We start from the raw sequence: 18,469 nt of genomic DNA, 5'->3' as shown, positions 1-18,469 counted from the left end.
ATTAGCAAGCTGCAGATTGTAGGTAGTTTAAAGATTAACTCAAAATACATTGTTCCGTGACTCGAGACACCTTTGTTTCAACATTACCACATGCGTACAGTGCTGTAGGCTTTACAAAGCACTCTATAATAGTCAACACTTACTGGAAACAATTTTCTGAGCTCTTGCTACGTGCCAGGCATGCCGAGGCTTTGTATCAGGGCTTTACATGTTTTATTATATTTACATTTCATGACAGTCTATAAACAGGTATCACCACAATTTTAATTTTGTAGATGCACAAGCCAAAAACACAGCGTCACCACATACGTTGCCTATGGGCACACAGCTAACCAGCAGAGGAGCCAGGACTTTAATCCAGGGGACAGTTCCAGAGAGTACTCATTTCATAAGATAACTGCTGTCACAATTAAAAGACACAAAATTATCTAAATGATGAAACTGATACATAGGGAGCATGGCATGCCAAATGTCATACACAGGAAGTCATATTTAAAGGCAGCATTCTGCCTTTCAGAGACCAAGGCCTTTCCAACTGTTCTAGATACAGTGAGTTGGCATGCTACCTTTCACTGAGTTTTGCTGGTGTTGATAGGTTCAACTTTTGCCCATAAGAATACGAAAAGCTGTGACAAACCTATACAGTGTATTAAAAAGCAGAGACATTCCTTTGCCGACAAAGGTCCATATAGTCAAAGCTACATTTTTTCCGGTAGTCAGGCATGGATGTTAAGAGTTGGACCATAAAGAAGGCTGAGCGCCAAAGAATCAATGCTTTTGAACTGTGGTGCTGTGCTTTAGAAGACTCTTGAGAGTCCCCTGGACAGCCAGGAGATCAAACCAGTCAATTCTGAAGGAAATCAACTCTGAAGATTCATTGGAAGGACTGATGATGAAGCTGAAGCTCCAGTACTTTGGCCACCTGATGCGAAAAACTGACTCACTGGAAAAAATCCTGATGCTGGCAAGGATTGAAGGCAGGAGGAGAAGGGGATGATGGAGGATGAGATGGTTGGATGGCATCACCGGCTCAATGGATATGAGTCTGAGCAAGCTCCAGGAGACCGTGAAGGACAGGGAAGCCTGGCGTGCTGCTGTCCATGGGGTCACAAAGAGCTGGACACAACTGAGCTCCTGAACAACAATATCAACAAACCTTTTTAGAGCTAATGAGTATACAAAGTGTTAAATGTTTCTGACTTTCCAATGAGACAATAAATTAAGTTTTATTTTAACAGAGCAAACACACCTATTTCTGATGGGACCATCCATGGCTTGGAAGAAACTCAGGCTGGTGAAGTTCCCTTGTGGTCATGAGGTCCCCTTCCTGGCACTGAATCAAGAGAGGTTTATAGGGAAGAACATGGGCCATGGTTTTCAGGACCAAGATAAACAGTCCAGATGTGACCATTTATTTGATAAAACTGATTCCCAGCAGGAAAAACCATAACCACAATTCAACAGGCATTTCATAGAAGCAGTTCTTCGGGTTCAATGAATATAAACCAACTAAAGCTTGCTTTCTCACTTACACACACTGGCATAGACACACACATCAGAACGTATGAAGTCCTGGAGAAGCATTCACACCGTGGAAATGGTGTTTAGCTGTTTTACAGGAGTGGAGCTAAAAAGGCATGAAGTCAAGGGTGGCCACTCCCCATTTTCTCTTTGGGGCACACCTTACAGCTGTTTGCTGCCTTACCTTTCTACCTTCTTTCAACTTTATACTCCTATCTCCACAAAGAACTTTCTCTGCTTCCTCATGGTTTCTGGTCCCTCATAACATGAGCTTTCTCTTATCTACTGAAGGTACTCAGCCTTCTTTACGGTCCTACTCTCGCTATATAGTCATATAGCTTTGACTACACTTTAGCCTTCCCCAAACACTAACTGACAACTGTGTTTGATATGTCTTCAGTTCAGTTCAGTTCAGTCACTCAGTCGTGTCCGACTCTTTGCGACCCTATGAATCGCAGCACGCCAGGCCTCCCTGTCCATCACCAATTCCTGGAGTTAACCCAAACCCATGTCCCTAGAGTCAGTGATGCCATCCAGTCATCTCATCCTCTGTCGTCCCCTCCTCCTCCTGCCTCCAATCCCTCCCAGCATCAAGGTCTTTTCCAATGAGTCAACTCTTCGCATGAGGTGGCCAAAGTACTGGAGTTTCAGCCCCAGCATCAGCCCTTCCAATGAACACTCAGGGTTGATCTCCTTTAGGATGGATTGATTGGATCTCCTTGCAGTCCAAGGAACTCTCAAGAGTCTTCTTCAACACCACAGTTCAAAAGCATCAATTCTTCAGTGCTCAGCTTTCTTCACAGTCCAACTCTCACATCCATACATGACCACAGGAAAAACTATAGCCTTGACTAGATGGACCTTTGTTAGCAAAGTAATGTCTCTGCTTTTGAATATGCTATCTAGGTCATGACTTTCCTTCCAAGGAGTAAGTGTCTTTTAATTTCATGGCTGCAATCACCACCTGCAGTGATTTTGGAGCCCAAGAAAATGAAGTCTGACACTGTTTCCCCATCTATTTCCCATGAAGTGATGGGGCCAGATGCCTTGATCTTAGTTTTCTGAATGCTGAGCTTTAAGCCAACTTTTTCACTCTCCTCTTTCACTTTCATCAAGAGGCTTTTTAGTTCCTCTTCACTTTCTGCCATATGGGTGGTGTCATCTGCATATCTGAGATTACTGATATTTCTCCCAGCAATCTTGATTCCAGTTTGTGCTTCTTCCAGCCCAGCATTTCTCATGATGTACTCTGCATAGAAGTTAAATAAGCAGGGTGACAATATACAGCCTTGACATACTCCTTTTCCTATTTGGAACCAGTCTATTGTTCCACGTCCAGTTCTAACTGTTCCTTCCTGACCTGCATGTAGGTTTCTCAAGAGGCAGGTCAGGTGGTCTAGTATTCCCGTCTTTTTCAGAATTTTCCACAGTTTACTGTGATCCACACAGTCAAAGGCTTTGGCATAGTCAATAAAGCAGAAATAGATGTTTTTCTTGAACTCTCTTGCTTTTTTGATGATCCAGTGGATGTTGGCAATTTGATCTCTAGTTCCTCTGCCTTTTCTAGAACCAGCTTGAACATCTGGAAGTTCATGGTTCACGTATTGTTGAAGCCTGGCTTGGAGAATTTTGAGCATTACTTTACTAGTGTGTGAGATGAGTGCAATTGTGTGGTAGTTTGAGCATTCTTTGGCATTGCCTTTCTTTGGAATTGGAATGAAAACTGACCTTTTCCAGTCCTGTGGCCACTGCTGAGTTTTCCAAATTTGCTAGCTTATTGAGTGCAGCACTTTCATAGCATCACTGAAAGAGGAACTCCCCAGGTTGGTAAGTGCCCAATATGCTACTGGAGATCAGTGGAGAAATAACTCCAGAAAGAATAAAGGCATGGAGCCAAAGAAAAACAATACCCAGTTGTGGATGTGACTGGTGATAGAAGCAAGGTCCGATGCTGTAAAGAGCAATATTGCACAGGAACCTGGAATGTTAGGTCCATGAATCAAGGCAAATTGGAAGTGGTCAGACAGTAGATGGCAAGAGTGAACATCGACATTCTAGGAAATCAGCAAACTAAAATGGACTGGAATCATGAATTTAACTCAGATGACCATTATATCTACTACTGTGGGCAGGAATCCCTTAGAAGAAATGGAGTAGCCATCATGGTCAACAAAAGAGTCTAAAATGCAGTACTTGATATGTCTTATTTACTCTGAAATGACTCAGTTTATATTCAACTCATTCAGCAAAGACCTGAGAATTCCCTGTTTTCTAAATATATCTTTTCTCCTAATATTCTTGCCAATTCACCCTTACACTTCATCATGGCACATGCCATACATGCTCTGAGCTTACTGTTATACTTGTCTTACCAACTGGATAGTGGCAATACTACAGCAGCAGTCACAGGTTATTCATCATATGTCCTTAACATAAGTAAATGCCTATGTAAATTGGTGTTCAATGGATGCTTTTCAGATCCATAGTAAATGAATCCAAAAGTCTGTATATTAAATAATCAGTAAGTAAGTTAGAATGAAGAACAGAAAAAAGGAAATGAGATGGTCCTTTAAGAAGCTTAACATGCTGAATTAAAGCAATGATGTCACTCACTTTTTAAACATAAAATACTATTCAGTTAATAATCATATATATACATATTTTTTTCATTTATCTGAACACTGGTTTGCTCAAGTAAGACAAATTGTAGTTTGGGGGTTATCAAATTCTCATTTTTATCTTATATTTAGTTTAACCATGATAAAATTAAAGATAAAAACAAAATCAAACCAAGAGCCTAATACTGCTTAATTAACATTTTTAATTTGGAAATTGCTTTAGGGCATCTTCTATTAAACATGACCTTATCACTTTGAGTATATCTTAAATATAGCATTTATGCATCTTTTCACTGCTAACAATAATTTTGCTAAGTAAATCAAATTCCCCATAATATATAAATGCTATTGTAAACTTAGTTTAGAAATCAAAATGCTATTTAATAACAACTGAAAGGCAAATATTAAAAAGACAAGATATCAAAGAAAAAAGTGTTTGTCCTCACAGTAACATATTACTTAGAATTCTTAATATCTTGAAAAACATCAATTATTACTTTGTCTTATAATAGCCTGTGGAAAAAAGGAGACTCAAATATAATATATATGTATCACAATCATCTTTCTTAGCTAGTAACTATAAAAAATGCAAAACATGCCAATATCTTCCTGTCCATTTTCTTTCCTCTTTATCTTATTCTCTCTCAACTTATTCCTTTTTAAAGTCTTATTAAAAGAAAACCATAATAACATAGACAATGCAATTAAAATATTTAAAATGTATAGAAGCAACTATTTCTTCTTAATGAATAGATATAGATCCAGACAGCTAGATTCATACCATTTGAATATTTACCCCAGGCCACTACTGACTGTTTTAGAATATCCATTCTGATCAAATGTGGCCAGTAAGGGATACTCATCTTTTACAAAATAATATGTATAGTAAATAGAAATAGATTCTGTTTTAAATAGTCATGGCAAAATAAAGCATTGGAAATCTCCTTCTAGCTCACACTTTTGTTCTGTTAGAAAACTGTCTGGTTCATGAAACCTAACATTCCAGCAGTCACTTATCCAGATTAGGGTGGCAAGCCAAAGACTTAATGTGGGAGAAAACATGAGGATAAAATTGTACTCTACAGTTGTAATGGTTCCTTTTATGTGTCAAATTGACTGGGCCCTGGGGTGCCTAGATTAAATATTATAACACACACACACACACACACGTGTACATGTACACTGCTTGTGTCTATATATTCATTGAAGCCCAAGCAATGAGAGTTTGATCATGTGGTAGATTAACTATGAATTGTAATATTGACTTTCATTGGTTCAAGTTCAATCCAAACAACCCTCATAACAAAACCTAACTGTAAGCTAAGCTGGCAAGGTGCTGTACTTTTGTAACGGAGCAAGAACCTATAGTCCTTGCCCCCCATCATGTCCTCTGCCTGCCTTTTGTCTGTGGAAAACTTTAGTCGAAGAATAAGTTTAATCAGAGAAGAGAGAAATGCAGGAAAAAAGGAAAACAGTGACAGGAGACTCAACGTAGTCATTAAGCATGGCCAAGGGCCTTTAGTTCTTCCTCAAGGTTACAGATAATATTCTGAGCCGCATCCTTTGAGCTGTCTTATAGATGCTAAAACACCAGGGGAGAAGTTAACTGCATGGTGACCACAGTGCACCCAGGACATGAGCTGGCACAACTGTGAGATTTGGCCTCAGACAAATGCTGACTGTGCTGCCTCTGCATGTAACACGTCCCCCCCTTCCCACCCTCCCTCGCTCTATAAAAGCTCTTGCCCCACTGGTTGCCAGTGCAGGGGCTTGAGTGTTGGCCTTTGGACAAATGTCTGCCCTCCCCGCCAAGTTGCCTGCATCTGAAATAAAGCAAACTTCCCTTTCCATCAACCTAGCCTGTTTATTGGCTTTTGAGCAGTGAGCAGCCAAACCCTGCACTCCTTTTGGCAACACTTTTACAATAAACCAGTGATGCTTGAGCATAACAACAATATAACAACAATAATAATAACTAATATGCCACATTACTATACCAACAAAGTATTTTTCTATACTTTATACTGTGTATGTGGTTCTCACGGTACAATAAAAAAAGTCAAAAATTCTTAGGCATTTATAAATCAAAAGGGCTAGGGCTATATTTCAGTGGGTCAAAAAGATGAGTAACTGATCATGTGGCCTCACTTTTGGTTTGAGCTAGTCTGAAATATAACCCATAAAGAACCTGACAATTAGAACTCCAAGGCTATATTCTAGCCCTGTATCTTAGGAATTGATCCTGCAGCAATTTTCATCTCAGATAGTTATGAAGCATGCACTAAGTCCTTCGTCAGACCAGGAGTCAGAGTACATTAAAGATTAAGTCTAGTATACAAAGATGCTCCCGCCTAGGGGAGCCTGACACAGCATACTCTTTTAGAAGTGCATCTTTTCAGGGAATCAAGGGAAAAATCAAGCAAATTAGCCTTTTGTGATTAACTGTGTTGGGATGGAAGTCACACTTTTGTAAGGGAGATGCTAAAATTTAGAGGTTGTTCATTTTCTCTTATATCAAGGCAATGTGTTTAAAATAAAGGGAAAGGCACTTTTATACACATATTTTATTAAAGAGGTAGTGATTAAAATGAGAAATTTAATAGTGTGGGTAGTGCGTCATCTCCTGCAATCACCTAAAACATGCCTTCCAATACAGTCCTACGACATAAGGTTATATTCTCAGTGGCAACTCATGGGAAGTTTAGGTCCAACTCTTTTTATTTTTTCCTGGCTACAGGTTTATTCAACACAAAACAATCCCTTTCAACTTTACTGAGGTGGCTGACCATGTCCTCAACCAAATCTGCCTCTAAACTGGAATTCAGTTGCTGACCCAGCCCCAGCTTTGGGTTCCTTGTCGGCATCAGAGGGCATGGCGCTTTGTAGGCGTCTCTGTCGACTTCCCCTTGTGTGAGTCTTGCAGGATGCTCTCCCTCCAGACCTTTGGGCCATAGCCAGTCAGTCTCAGGATGGCTGTGGCGCAGGGTGGCAGGCACAGTCTCAGGGGGCAGCTGGAGGTAATTGCGGAGATACTGGATGCCCTCGTTGGTGAGGTACCAGTAGAAGTGTCTCCAGGCAAACTGTTCCTTCACATGGCCTCATGATTTAAAAGACTTCATGAAAGTGGAGCCTATTATACAGAGTGAAGTAAGTCAGAAAGAAAAACACCAATACAGAATACTAATGCATATATATGGAATTTAGGAAAATGGTAATGATAATCCTGTATGCAAGACAGCAAAAGAGACACAGATGTATAGAACAGTCTTTTGGACTCTGTGGGAGAGGGAGAGGGTGGGATGATTTGGGAGAATAGCACTGAAACATGTATAATATCATATACGAAATGAATCGCCAGTCTAGGTTCGATGCATGATACTGGATGCTTGGGGCTGATGCACTGGGATGACCCAGAGGGATGGTACGGGGAGGGAGGAGGGAGGGGGGTTCAGGATGGGGAACACATGTATACCTGTGGTGGATTCATGTTGATGTGTGGCAGAACCAATACAGTATTGTGAAGTAATTAACCTCCAATTAAAATAAATAAATTTATATTTTAAAAAAAGACTGCATGGCTTTCATGACATGAAGGTTGGGTGTGTTCTTGTCTGCCAGTTCGGGGTGCTTAGGCATGTGGATATCCATCTTGGTCACCATCAATCCCTCCTTAAAAAGAAATTCATAAATGGCAATCTGGTTCTTCTTGGGCACCAACATTGTGATGACTGCTATGTCTGGGTCCGGAGCCTGAAAGGACTAGGTCAAACTCATGATCTCCAGATAGTGCATCAGAAGGTTGCATCATTCTAGCCTTAGTTACTCGACTGGAAATCGATTTTGTGTGTTCTCTGGCCTATGTCATTTGGAAGTTGAGACTCCAAATGAGTTGCTTTACATTATAAAATAATGTAAAAATGTCTGAGAATATGAGAGGAAGAAGAGAAAAGGTCATGGAGGGGAGAGAGGAAAGAGGTGGGGAAGAAGGACCAAAAAGATGACAGTGGGGAAATAAGATGAAGCTGGGGTATAAGAATAATGATTGTATCCTAACCAGTCAGAGATGGCTTTCTTCCATAAAATGTGTGTATGAGTTAAAGCTCTCTATGTCTGTCTTCTCCATGAATCTGTCACAATATTTAAGAGTTCTGCTTCCTTAATTCTTTTAGATGGGGCTGAGAAAGACCCTGTTAAAACAGGAACACAGATCTCTCAGGAAGGATACATGAAGCAGTTATCAGCTGCCAAGAGTGCAGCACAAATGTCGTAAGATTCGAAAGGCACTCAGCCAAGACGGCCCTGAAAACAAAGGAAGCAACTAGCTCAAGGGGCTTTCTTTTGTTTTGTTTTAATACTAATACAGGGTAGACTGAGGATGCGTTTAGGCTGATAAGAGTGTTTCTTGAACTTGGAAGTGTGGTCCTCTGTACTGCTCAGCTGGAGACTGTAACATAGTGTGATTTTAATTCGGGAAGCCCAGGGTGAGGCCTCAGATTCTGAATTTCTAACAAATACCAGGTGATGAGGAAGCTGTGAAGCTCTGAGGATAAAGAACATGCAACTTGGAGAGGGAACCATTTTTAAACCAAGCTGAAGTGTCACAGAGAAGATCTGTGAATAGATAAGAAGCCATGTAATAAACTGAGAATTGGGAAAAAGTAACTCAAAGAAAATGAGAAAGTGCTGAGAAAAACTGATGTCTTAAGATGATAGCTTCTTAAGCATTCATGTTTATCCACCAATGTCTTTTTTGTCCATGCTTCAGTAAACACACTAAAGATACTATGGTCCCCAAAAGACCATCTTTGATCACAAGAGGCACAGTCTAGCTAAATGCCAGTGGAGAGCTAACTCAATTTTCAAACCTTCAAAGAAGAAATCACGAGTTAAGATTTAATGCAGCAGTTCTCAGCTTATGGTCCCATATAAGCAGCATCACCGTCACACGGGAACTTGTCAATGATGTAACTTTTTCTGGCTTTATCCCACATCTACTGGATCTGAAAATCTTGGAGTGGGACCCAGGGGTAGGCACATTAAAAGCCTTTCAGGTGATTCCAAGGCATGCTAAAGTTTGTGAAATATTATTCTAAAGGAAGGGTAGGAGTTAGTCTGCAAAAGACCAAGTGGAAGGGAGGGAAGGTTAGAAAGAAAGAGGGAAGAAGATGTTTCACAGAAAGAGGACTTGGATCAGGAAAGAGCAGCCCAAGGCTGATTTTGCTCTTATCCCTTAGGCAGCAGAAAAGTCAACTTTATTTTGAGAAGGAGAAGCAGGTCTTCTTCATGCATTTTCATCATCAGCCTGGTCCCTAAATGCCTTTGGTTTTGCAAATTTGCCTAAATCATCACAGGAGAAAACAGCTGAGAAATGGTACTCAACTCTTTAGGGAAATAGTTCTCAGCCTGCTCATGTACTACAAGTACCCTAGGAGCTCTAAACAGATGCAAGGGGTGACAAAGAACAATTAAACTGAATATCTGGGGCTGGGCCCAGGCATCAGGTCTTTCTAAAGCTCCTCAGATGGTTCTAATGAGCAGCAAGAGTTGCCTGATGCACCGTTTGGTCTGAAAGAATAAGAGTCAGCAAAGTTATGCTTCTGGTAGAATATCTTTGCTGTTGCTTAAGGCAAGAAACAAAAGAAGGGGGTGGCTGACAATGAGATAGCTAGATAGCTTCACTGACTCAATGGACATGAATTTGACCAAACTCTAGGAGATAGTGAAGGACAGAGGATCCTGGAAGTCCATGGGGTCGCAAAGAGTAGGACACAACTGAGCAACTGAATAACAACAAAAGGGCAAAAAAGAATACAGGAGTGTTCATTCTGGCTTTCTTGTTCAGGTCCCTTCTTTTCATACTTGGTAAAGTTTTCTGTTAAACTGTAGGTGTATCTTCAGGAGCAGAATGACTCATGGATCCCACCATACGACTGTAGTAGAAACCATATGCTTCCATGGAAGACAGCCTAGTTTAGAGAACATCCTTCCTTCTAGGTCATCTGCTTCTGATTATACAGGGGTTCTGTGCTTTCATTTCTTTTGAGATAGGTCACAATTCCAAATCGTAGATAACTGATAGCAATAGGAAACAATAATCTAGTCCAAAGACATGTGAACATATGGAAGTTTTACCTGCTGGAAGTTTTATTGACTACCCCTCCCCCTAGTCAATTTTGCATCCATGTGCAAATGTCTTTCAGTATTCTTGATCTATAAATTTGTCTGTTCTTTGGTTCTTCTCTGAATTAGTTGTAACATCACCCAGGGTCCTCTGTTAATACTTAAATAAAAATTTCAATGGGCTCATTTCAAATCTGTATGAGACTCATGATTTCACCATTATCGCAGGATTATATTTAAATACGACTGACTCTAAATTAGGGGGAAAACATTTGAGAGACATGGGTTCATGAGGAGTCTCTATGGGGTCCAGTGGAAAGCCCTAAGAGGTATTTATAACCAACCGGCCAGTGTCTATTCCTTTCTTTCCCATACTCTGCAAAACTAAGCTCTCATAACAATACAATTCTAACCCCCTCTGGATTTCTCATTAGAATATCAACTGATACACTTTTCTCATTAACCCATTCTACACTTTAACATTTCAAGGCCTTGTGGTAACAGCATGGTTTCATTATGAGAGACAGAATATTCTTCCTGAATTTTTTTGCTAATAGAGAAAGAAAAACAACAAGGAAAACTTCAGCTTTCTTGTCTCCTTGCCTACCAAAGGTAGTGAGATGGGCCTAATCAATAGTTGCCAAAATCAACATGGGCCTTTTAAGTTCCTATAACCAGTGTCAATCAATGCATTTCAGTTTTCCACAAAGGAGCAATTTCCAACCTTATTCTCATTTTTTTTTTTTTACTCAAAAAAAGGAAACAATACAATTAACAAATTCCAAAGCACAATAAGCGTTATGAGTTTCCCTGAAACAACAGACAAAAGCACCAGAGAACAATACCCAATTTCAGCAAATATCCCCCCTCTGTTTGGAAAACTACCAACTGCTATTACAAAACCAATTAAATAGCCAGTTAAGACACTAAACGGGTCTCCTACAATTCCAAAGTCAAAGGATCAGTTCAGGGGATGTAAAATAAGTTCAAGTTACATTTGGATATTGAATAAAACTTATTTTCAGAAGAGATAGTTACCTCTGTTGAAAAAACATCAATCATTCAAGTTTAAAAAGCGAATGTGGTTTTATGTTTGGCGATTCAAGTACATTCAGCAACTTGAAAGTGATACAATGCACAGTTTCTGTTTAGACTGATAAAACAGATACATTTTTTGGGTTTCACAGAGTTCATGCCAAAAATCCTGAGCTGAATATTTTCTGCTGGATTGAAAAAAGAGAATAAAATAGAAATCATTTTGTTCGGTAAAAAAAAAAAATTAAGTAAGTAGGCACATTGTTTTCCTTACATAAGGTTTTCAAGGGTGAGTAATAACAATGTTCAAGCATTTCTAATTCACAGAGATTTGTTTGTTGCATGTAATTTCTGGGTACAACTCTGGTCACACACAAACAATCCTTTCTGATGTCACTTGGGCTTCCTTGCAAAAAAGCAATTTCCAGCAGCCTCTGTCCCCACTGAGAAACTCCATGTTCCATGACATGCTTTTATTGTTCAAGACCAGTTCTTGTAATTTCATGCAGTAATTTAGGTGATTGTCAAGCATGGTGTATTCAAACTAAATGCTTTCTTCTGAAAAGTAACACTTTGCTATACTGAATTTTTGAATTTTTAGCCAGAAAAAAGTGAGTTTTAATAGCGCAGCCTTTAACTTGTATTTTAGATTCTGTTTTTCCTCTTGAACAACAGGCTAGTATTTTTCGTTCTTCTAGTGCATTGTTAGGAGAAGGCAATGGCACCCACTCCAGTCCTCTTGCCTGGAAAATTGCAGGGATGGAGGAGCCTGGTGGGCTGCAGTCCATGGGGTCGCAACTGAGCGACTTCACTTTCACGTTTCACTTTCATGCATTGGAGAAGGCAATGGCACCCACTCCAGTCCTCTTGCCTGGAAAATTGCAGGGATGGAGGAGCCTGGTGGGCTGCAGTCCATGGGTTCGCAACTGAGCGACTTCACTTTCACGTTTCACTTTCATGCATTGGAGAAGGCAATGGCACCCACTCCAGTCCTCTTGCCTGGAAAATTGCATGGATGGAGGAGCCTGGTGGGCTGCAGTCCATGGGGTCGCAACTGAGCGACTTCACTTTCACGTTTCACTTTCATGCATTGGAGAAGGCAATGGCACCCCACTCCAGTACTCTTGCCTGGAAAATTGCAGGGATGGAGGAGCCTGGTGGGCTGCAGTCCATGGGGTCGCAACTGAGCGACTTCACTTTCACGTTTCACTTTCATGCATTGGAGAAGGCAATGGCACCCCACTCCAGTGTTCTTGCCTGGAGAATCCCAGCCCTAATGGGCTTCCATCTACGAGGTCACACAGAGTCAGACACAACTGAAGCGATTTAGCAGCAGTGTATTATTATACCTATCACACCTGCCTTTGGTCTTTTCATCATGGTGAGATATATCAGAGCTTCCTTCTCTCCCCATCCCCATCTCTTTTTCTTTTCTATTTTTTTAAAACCATTTCTAACTTTTTTCTTCATTGTTGTGGAGACAAAGGGCTCAGAGGGTTACCCAGTGACCCTGGGGTCAGGATGGAAACAATGCCCCATACGTGGCACTGACCACTGTCTAGCTCAGGGGTCCTAAAGCAACGTCAGATGGCCAAATGCCCTTCCCTGTTCATGCACTGGAGAAGGAAATGGCAATCCACTCCAGTGTTCTTGCCTGGAGAATCCCAGGGATGGGGGAGCCTGGTGGGCTGCCGTCTATGGGGTCACACAGAGTTGGACACGACTGAAGCTACTTAGCAGCAGCAGTAACCTCACCTGGCCTCCCAGAGCATTTCTTAGGCTCCAAAATCACTGTGGACAGTGACTATAGCCATGAAATTAAAAGATGGATAAAATGTGAATGATAATAATAATATCCATCTAACAGGATTATCATCTAACAGGAGTATGTCAAGGCTGTATATTGTCACCCTGCTTATTTAACTTCTATGCAGAGTACATCATGAGAAACACTGGGCTAGATGAAGCACAAGCTGGCATCAAGATTGCTGGGAGAAATATCAATAACCTCAGATATGCAGATGACACCCCCCCTATGGCAGAAAGCGAAGAGCTAAAAAGACTCTTAATGAAAGTGAAAGAGAAGAGTGAAAAAGCTGGCTTAAAGCTCAACATTCAAAACACTAAGATCATGGCATCTGGTCCCATCATTTCATGGCAAATAGACAGGGGAAACAGTGGAAACTGACAGACTTTATTTTGGGCTCCAAAATCACTTCAGATGGTAACTGCAGCCATGAAATTAAACGACACTTACTCCTTGGAAGAAAAGTTATGACCAACCTAGACAGCATATTAAAAAGCAGAGACAAGGACCATCTAGACAAAGGGCCATCTAGTCAAAGCTGTGGTTTTTCCAGGGGTCGTGTATGGATGTGAGAGTTGGACTATAAAGAAAGCTGAGCGCCGAAGAACTGATGCTTTTGAACTGTGGTGTTGGGGAAGACTCTTGAGAGTCCCTTGGACAGCAAGGAGATCAAACCAGTCCATCCTAAAGGAAATCAGTCCTGAATATTCAATGGAAGAACTGATGTTGAAGCTGAAACTCCAATACTTTGGCCACCTGATGTGAAGAACTGACTCCTTGGAAAAGACCCTGATGCTGGGAAAGAAGGCAGAAGGAGAAAGGGACAACAGAGGATGAGATGGTTAGATAGTATCATCAACTCGATGGACATGAGTTTGAGCAAGTTCCAGGAGTTGGTGATGGACAGGGAGGCCTGGCATGCTACAGTCCATGGGGTCACAAAGAGTTGGACATGACTGAGTGATTGAACTGAACTGAACAGGATTATTATGAGTTATGATTGTAGAAGAGTAGTCTGGCAGATTATAAACATTGTTTCTATTTTTTAATAAGTAAATCACAAATAGACTGTTGTTGTTTAGTCACTAAGTTATGCCTGACTCTTATGACCCCATTTGGAATGTAGCCCGCCAGGCTCCTCTGTCCATGGGTTTTCCCAGGCAAGTATACTGGAGTGGGTTACCGTTTCCTTCTCTAGAACCATATAGGCACTTCCTTTAAAGGTCTGCCCTTAATTTAATCTGAAGGCAGTTGAAAAATCCAGACTAAAATGGTTTCCATTCCAAATATGCTCATAAATAGCTGGAGTGTTATATCCTAGTACAGAGGCAGCTGGGCTGTATCATTTCTGATCCCCTATCTAGCATAGGATGTATGTGAATGTGGCCTGAGTTCTTGGGAAAGAATTCACAAATACCCCATTGCCCATTCACCTAGAAAAGGAAAAGGTGCCTGCTGAAAAGCATACCAGTAATTTGAAAATTAAATTTGAACAACTGTCTCTTCACCAGTCACTACATGAATATTCTCACTACATACTGGGAAAAATACATACAGATCCAACAGAAAGCAAAAAAAAAAAAAAAAAATTATTAACTGTTCACTAATAATCAAGTAAACATTCACTGACTCTCCATTCACTGGCAGCTTTAACGCAAGCTGCCTTAAACACATTCACCACTTTGGGCTACCTTTACTTGGCAGTAAGGGAACTGAGCTCCAAAGAGTGACTCTAATATATTTTGACACATCTAGTGCCAAGAGCTTTTCATTTATTCGCACACTCAGTCATCACAGTAATCCTCAGTTTATAGAACTGTGCACTCAACTCCAAGAAGTCACTGAGCTAGAAGCTGGCAGAGTCTGGATTTTAGTCTCAGAGACTCCACTGCTTATGGTACCCATAATCAGAGTAGATCCTTAGCCCCAGCCTTTGGGATGCAGAGAACAAGAAGCAGCCTCTGTTCTTGGAGACTCAGTTCATCTCCAAGTCTCACCTCTCCATCAGCAAAATGAGCGGAGCATAGTGGAGCATCTCAACGGGCTTTTGTGCGGTTAACGTTCTGTGACTGCTGGAAATCAGAACCGCTGACCAGAGCCCTCCCCATGAAAAACAGTGAAGGATCAGTGCTGTTGACTACCTCCAGTGACCACTTCCCTGTAGATTTCCAGCCACACCCTTTCTTCCCGGATTCCCCCTTCATTCTAACATCCTATGAGGCACAGGGCTCCTCCATGTGGCTTGGGTGTTTCCAAGACCTCTGTTTCACAAATAAAATAACATTCTTTAAAAAGTACAAAATGTATCAAACAACCAAGTTGGGCTTTCTTTCAGTTCAGTTCAGTTCAGTTCAGTCGCTCAGTTCAGTTCAGTTGCTCAGTGTCCGACTCTTTGCGACCCCATGAATCGTAGCACGCCAGGCCTCCCTGTCCATCACCAACTCCCGGAGTTCACTCAAACTCATGTTCATCGAGTCGGTGATACCATGAATTCCAATTAAGCAGTGCCTGCTGCTATCCAAATGCTCTAGCAGAAAAGAGGTATAAAAGAGATTCCAAATGAGTGGATGAACAGCTGTGACCACAAATGGGTCATTTACACTGTCAGCTTTGTCTGCTCTATCTGGCTCCAGCCTAGCAAAGACCAGTGCCAATACTATTCATCTGGAACCTGCTGCAGGCACACTCATTCATTTCCACACATACCTTAAGTGAGTCTGGTAAAGTACCTTTACAAAACACATGGGGATTTCAGTCTTCACCTTGGATTACCATATTTCCGTATCCTTTATTTTCTGCTCTCTCAGCACCTGTGTCCAAGATCCAGACTCTCCTTATCCCTCAATGACCCTTTTGTCATAGTCCTTTCCTTGTGATTATTTCTAAGCTCTTAGAGTAGCAACAAAACACTCAATGTACAACACAGATTTCCTTGAAATAAAATGGGAGGATACAAGGAATGATGGCAAACATCCCTAGTCTTAGAGTATATCAAGGGGTAAACTAGGAGTTCACAGCCTCAACTTAGGCTGCAAGAATTTTTTGTTTATCCTTTGTCTTCGCAGATTCAAATTAGTGGTCACAACTTCAAAAACTGGAATGTTCTTGGGAAAAACTGGATGTATGGTTCTTCCTGGAGAATGAGAGGACTTTGCCAATGGGCCCCTTTGTCCAAGAGTGAATAGGAGGTTCCTTTCTAACAAGGATGTGGACCCTCCAGTTGCCCTGGTTCATACTATTTCCCATTGCTTTCATTCTCTGTCTGCTTTTCTTGGCAGTATTATCTATTTAGATTCTCGACCTTTAGGGTTTTGAAGTTTTGCATAAAGCCCACTTTCTCAACCTGATCACCTGTTCCTTGGTCCTCCACACTCTAGGTCTAAGCATGCGTCTCTCCAACCTCCAACGACTCTAGAAGACACAATACAAATGGATTGAGTAGAGAGGGCCAGCTAAGAAACAGGGAAGTGCAAAGACAGAGAAAGAGAATAAGCTGGCAAGGAAATACTGTGTTAAATAATGGTCTAACAAAATTAACTAAACAAAAGTGGTTAAATAATGGGCTTTGAATTGGGCCACCAGGTCACTCACTGCACGTGCCTAAATACTGTATTTTCTGGGCCTGAGTAGCCTCAACTGTAAAAATATATGATGCAAATGTGCACTACCTCACTTTTAGGGATAGACTGTAAGGGTTAAATAAAAGGTTTTGCACAACACTCAGTACATGGATGACTTAATCACCAGAAGCTAAAAAATGCAGAAGAGCAAGAAGGTAGCTGGATCATAGTCCCTGGGATTTCCTATGAGGAGTCACTCAGTTACAAAAAAGAAGAGGGGAAGGAATGAAACTTTGTACAGCTATAAAATTTTCAATATGGAAATCCCTTGTATGAGTCAATGAATGACACTAAAAAGTTCACAGAACTGTGATGGGCTCTATGGAAGAGGCCACAGGTGGACATATGAAATCCCATTAATACTAACACGAATGGTTTTGCAAAAGCATTCATTACCTTAGTTAATTATTAGTGATGACTGGAGCAGGCAATGGCACCCCACTCCAGTACTCTTGCCTGGAAAATCCCATGGACGGAGGAGCCTGGTGGGCTGCAGTCCATGGGGTGGCTAAATTGGACACGACTGAGCGACTTCACTTTCACACATTGGAGAAGGAAATGGCAACCCATTCCTGTGTTCTTGCCTGGAGAATCCCAGGGATTGGGGAGCCTGGTGGGCTGCCGTCTATGGGGTCGCACAGAGTCGGACATGACTGAAGTGACTTAGCAGCAGTGATGACATCGGTTTTCTAGTGCTAGGTTTTTATCTAGGCTTATTTGGATTTGAGTAAATAAGCTCACGGAATAGATGTGAGAAAACTATATTCATGACTCAATTCTTTATATATTTTTAAGTGAAGCATAGTAGATTTATAATCTTTGTGTTAAGTTTCAGGTGTATCACAAAGTGATTCAGTTATATATACGTGTGTGTGTATGTTTGTATGTGTATATATATATATTCTTTTTCACATTCCTGTTACGGGTTATTACCAAATACTGAATATCATTCCCTGTGCTCTACAATATGTCCTTGCTGTTTATCTATTTTATGTATAGTGGTGTGTATACGCTACTAACTCTTAATTTATCCCTCCCCTCCTTTCCACTTTGGTAACCAAAAGTTCACTTCCTACATTTGTGCTCATTGCTCAATTCTTATTCTTGTGGAGAAAGGAGAAAGGAGTGGAAGCTAAATTAGAGCAAACACAGATTTACTCTCCAGATACTAGCATCCATCTGAGGTATTGAGCTTCCTAAATTTTTTGACAAGTGGTAAGCAAATTTTAATGGCCATTCATAGGGATTTGCTCTGGTAGTTAAAATACTAGGTTACTCTTGACAAGAAAGATTCTTAATCTCACGTGGTCAAGATATCCTCAGAAAATGCCTTTATGGATAAGACTGAAGATAAAATAAACACCATGCAGATGATATATTAATAATGAAATGGACATGGTCTCTTAAGAACACACTCTTGATAGCAGAGAGGCCCTCCATAAAAAAACCATATAGGCCCCTCACCCAACCTGCCCCTGTCTCAAGGGCCTCCCTCATTTAGGACTTCCAAGAAAGAATCTGATAACTAATGAAGGAGTGGCTTGCACTACTCGGTAGCCAGAACCTTAATGTAAGACATGGGAAATGGGGGAAATAATATCATGTACAATCCACTTCCACACCTTTGCTTATGCAGACACTCTGAAATCATACCCTCATCTTCTCTGGCAAAATCTACTGTTGAGAGCTAGTTATCTAGTTAAGGCTTCTCAAATTCCCTGAGAAATGTAATCACTCTACCTTAGATT

The 18,469-nt window shown here is 40.9% G+C and overlaps 1 protein-coding gene and 1 pseudogene across 1 annotated transcript in view; both read right to left on the bottom strand.

Annotated features, from left to right (window-relative positions):
• The window catches only part of GRM7 (glutamate metabotropic receptor 7), an 884,992-nt gene that overhangs the window by 447,444 nt on the left and 419,079 nt on the right, over positions 1 to 18,469 (bottom strand). The gene's annotated exons all lie outside the window — the stretch shown is intronic.
• On the bottom strand, positions 6,909 to 7,859 carry LOC128045096 (40S ribosomal protein S10-like; annotated as a pseudogene).

Source organism: Budorcas taxicolor, chromosome 1 (genome assembly GCF_023091745.1).
Source record: "Budorcas taxicolor isolate Tak-1 chromosome 1, Takin1.1, whole genome shotgun sequence".
NCBI lineage: Eukaryota > Metazoa > Chordata > Mammalia > Artiodactyla > Bovidae > Budorcas > Budorcas taxicolor.
This window is presented reverse-complemented; position numbering and strand designations above follow the sequence as displayed.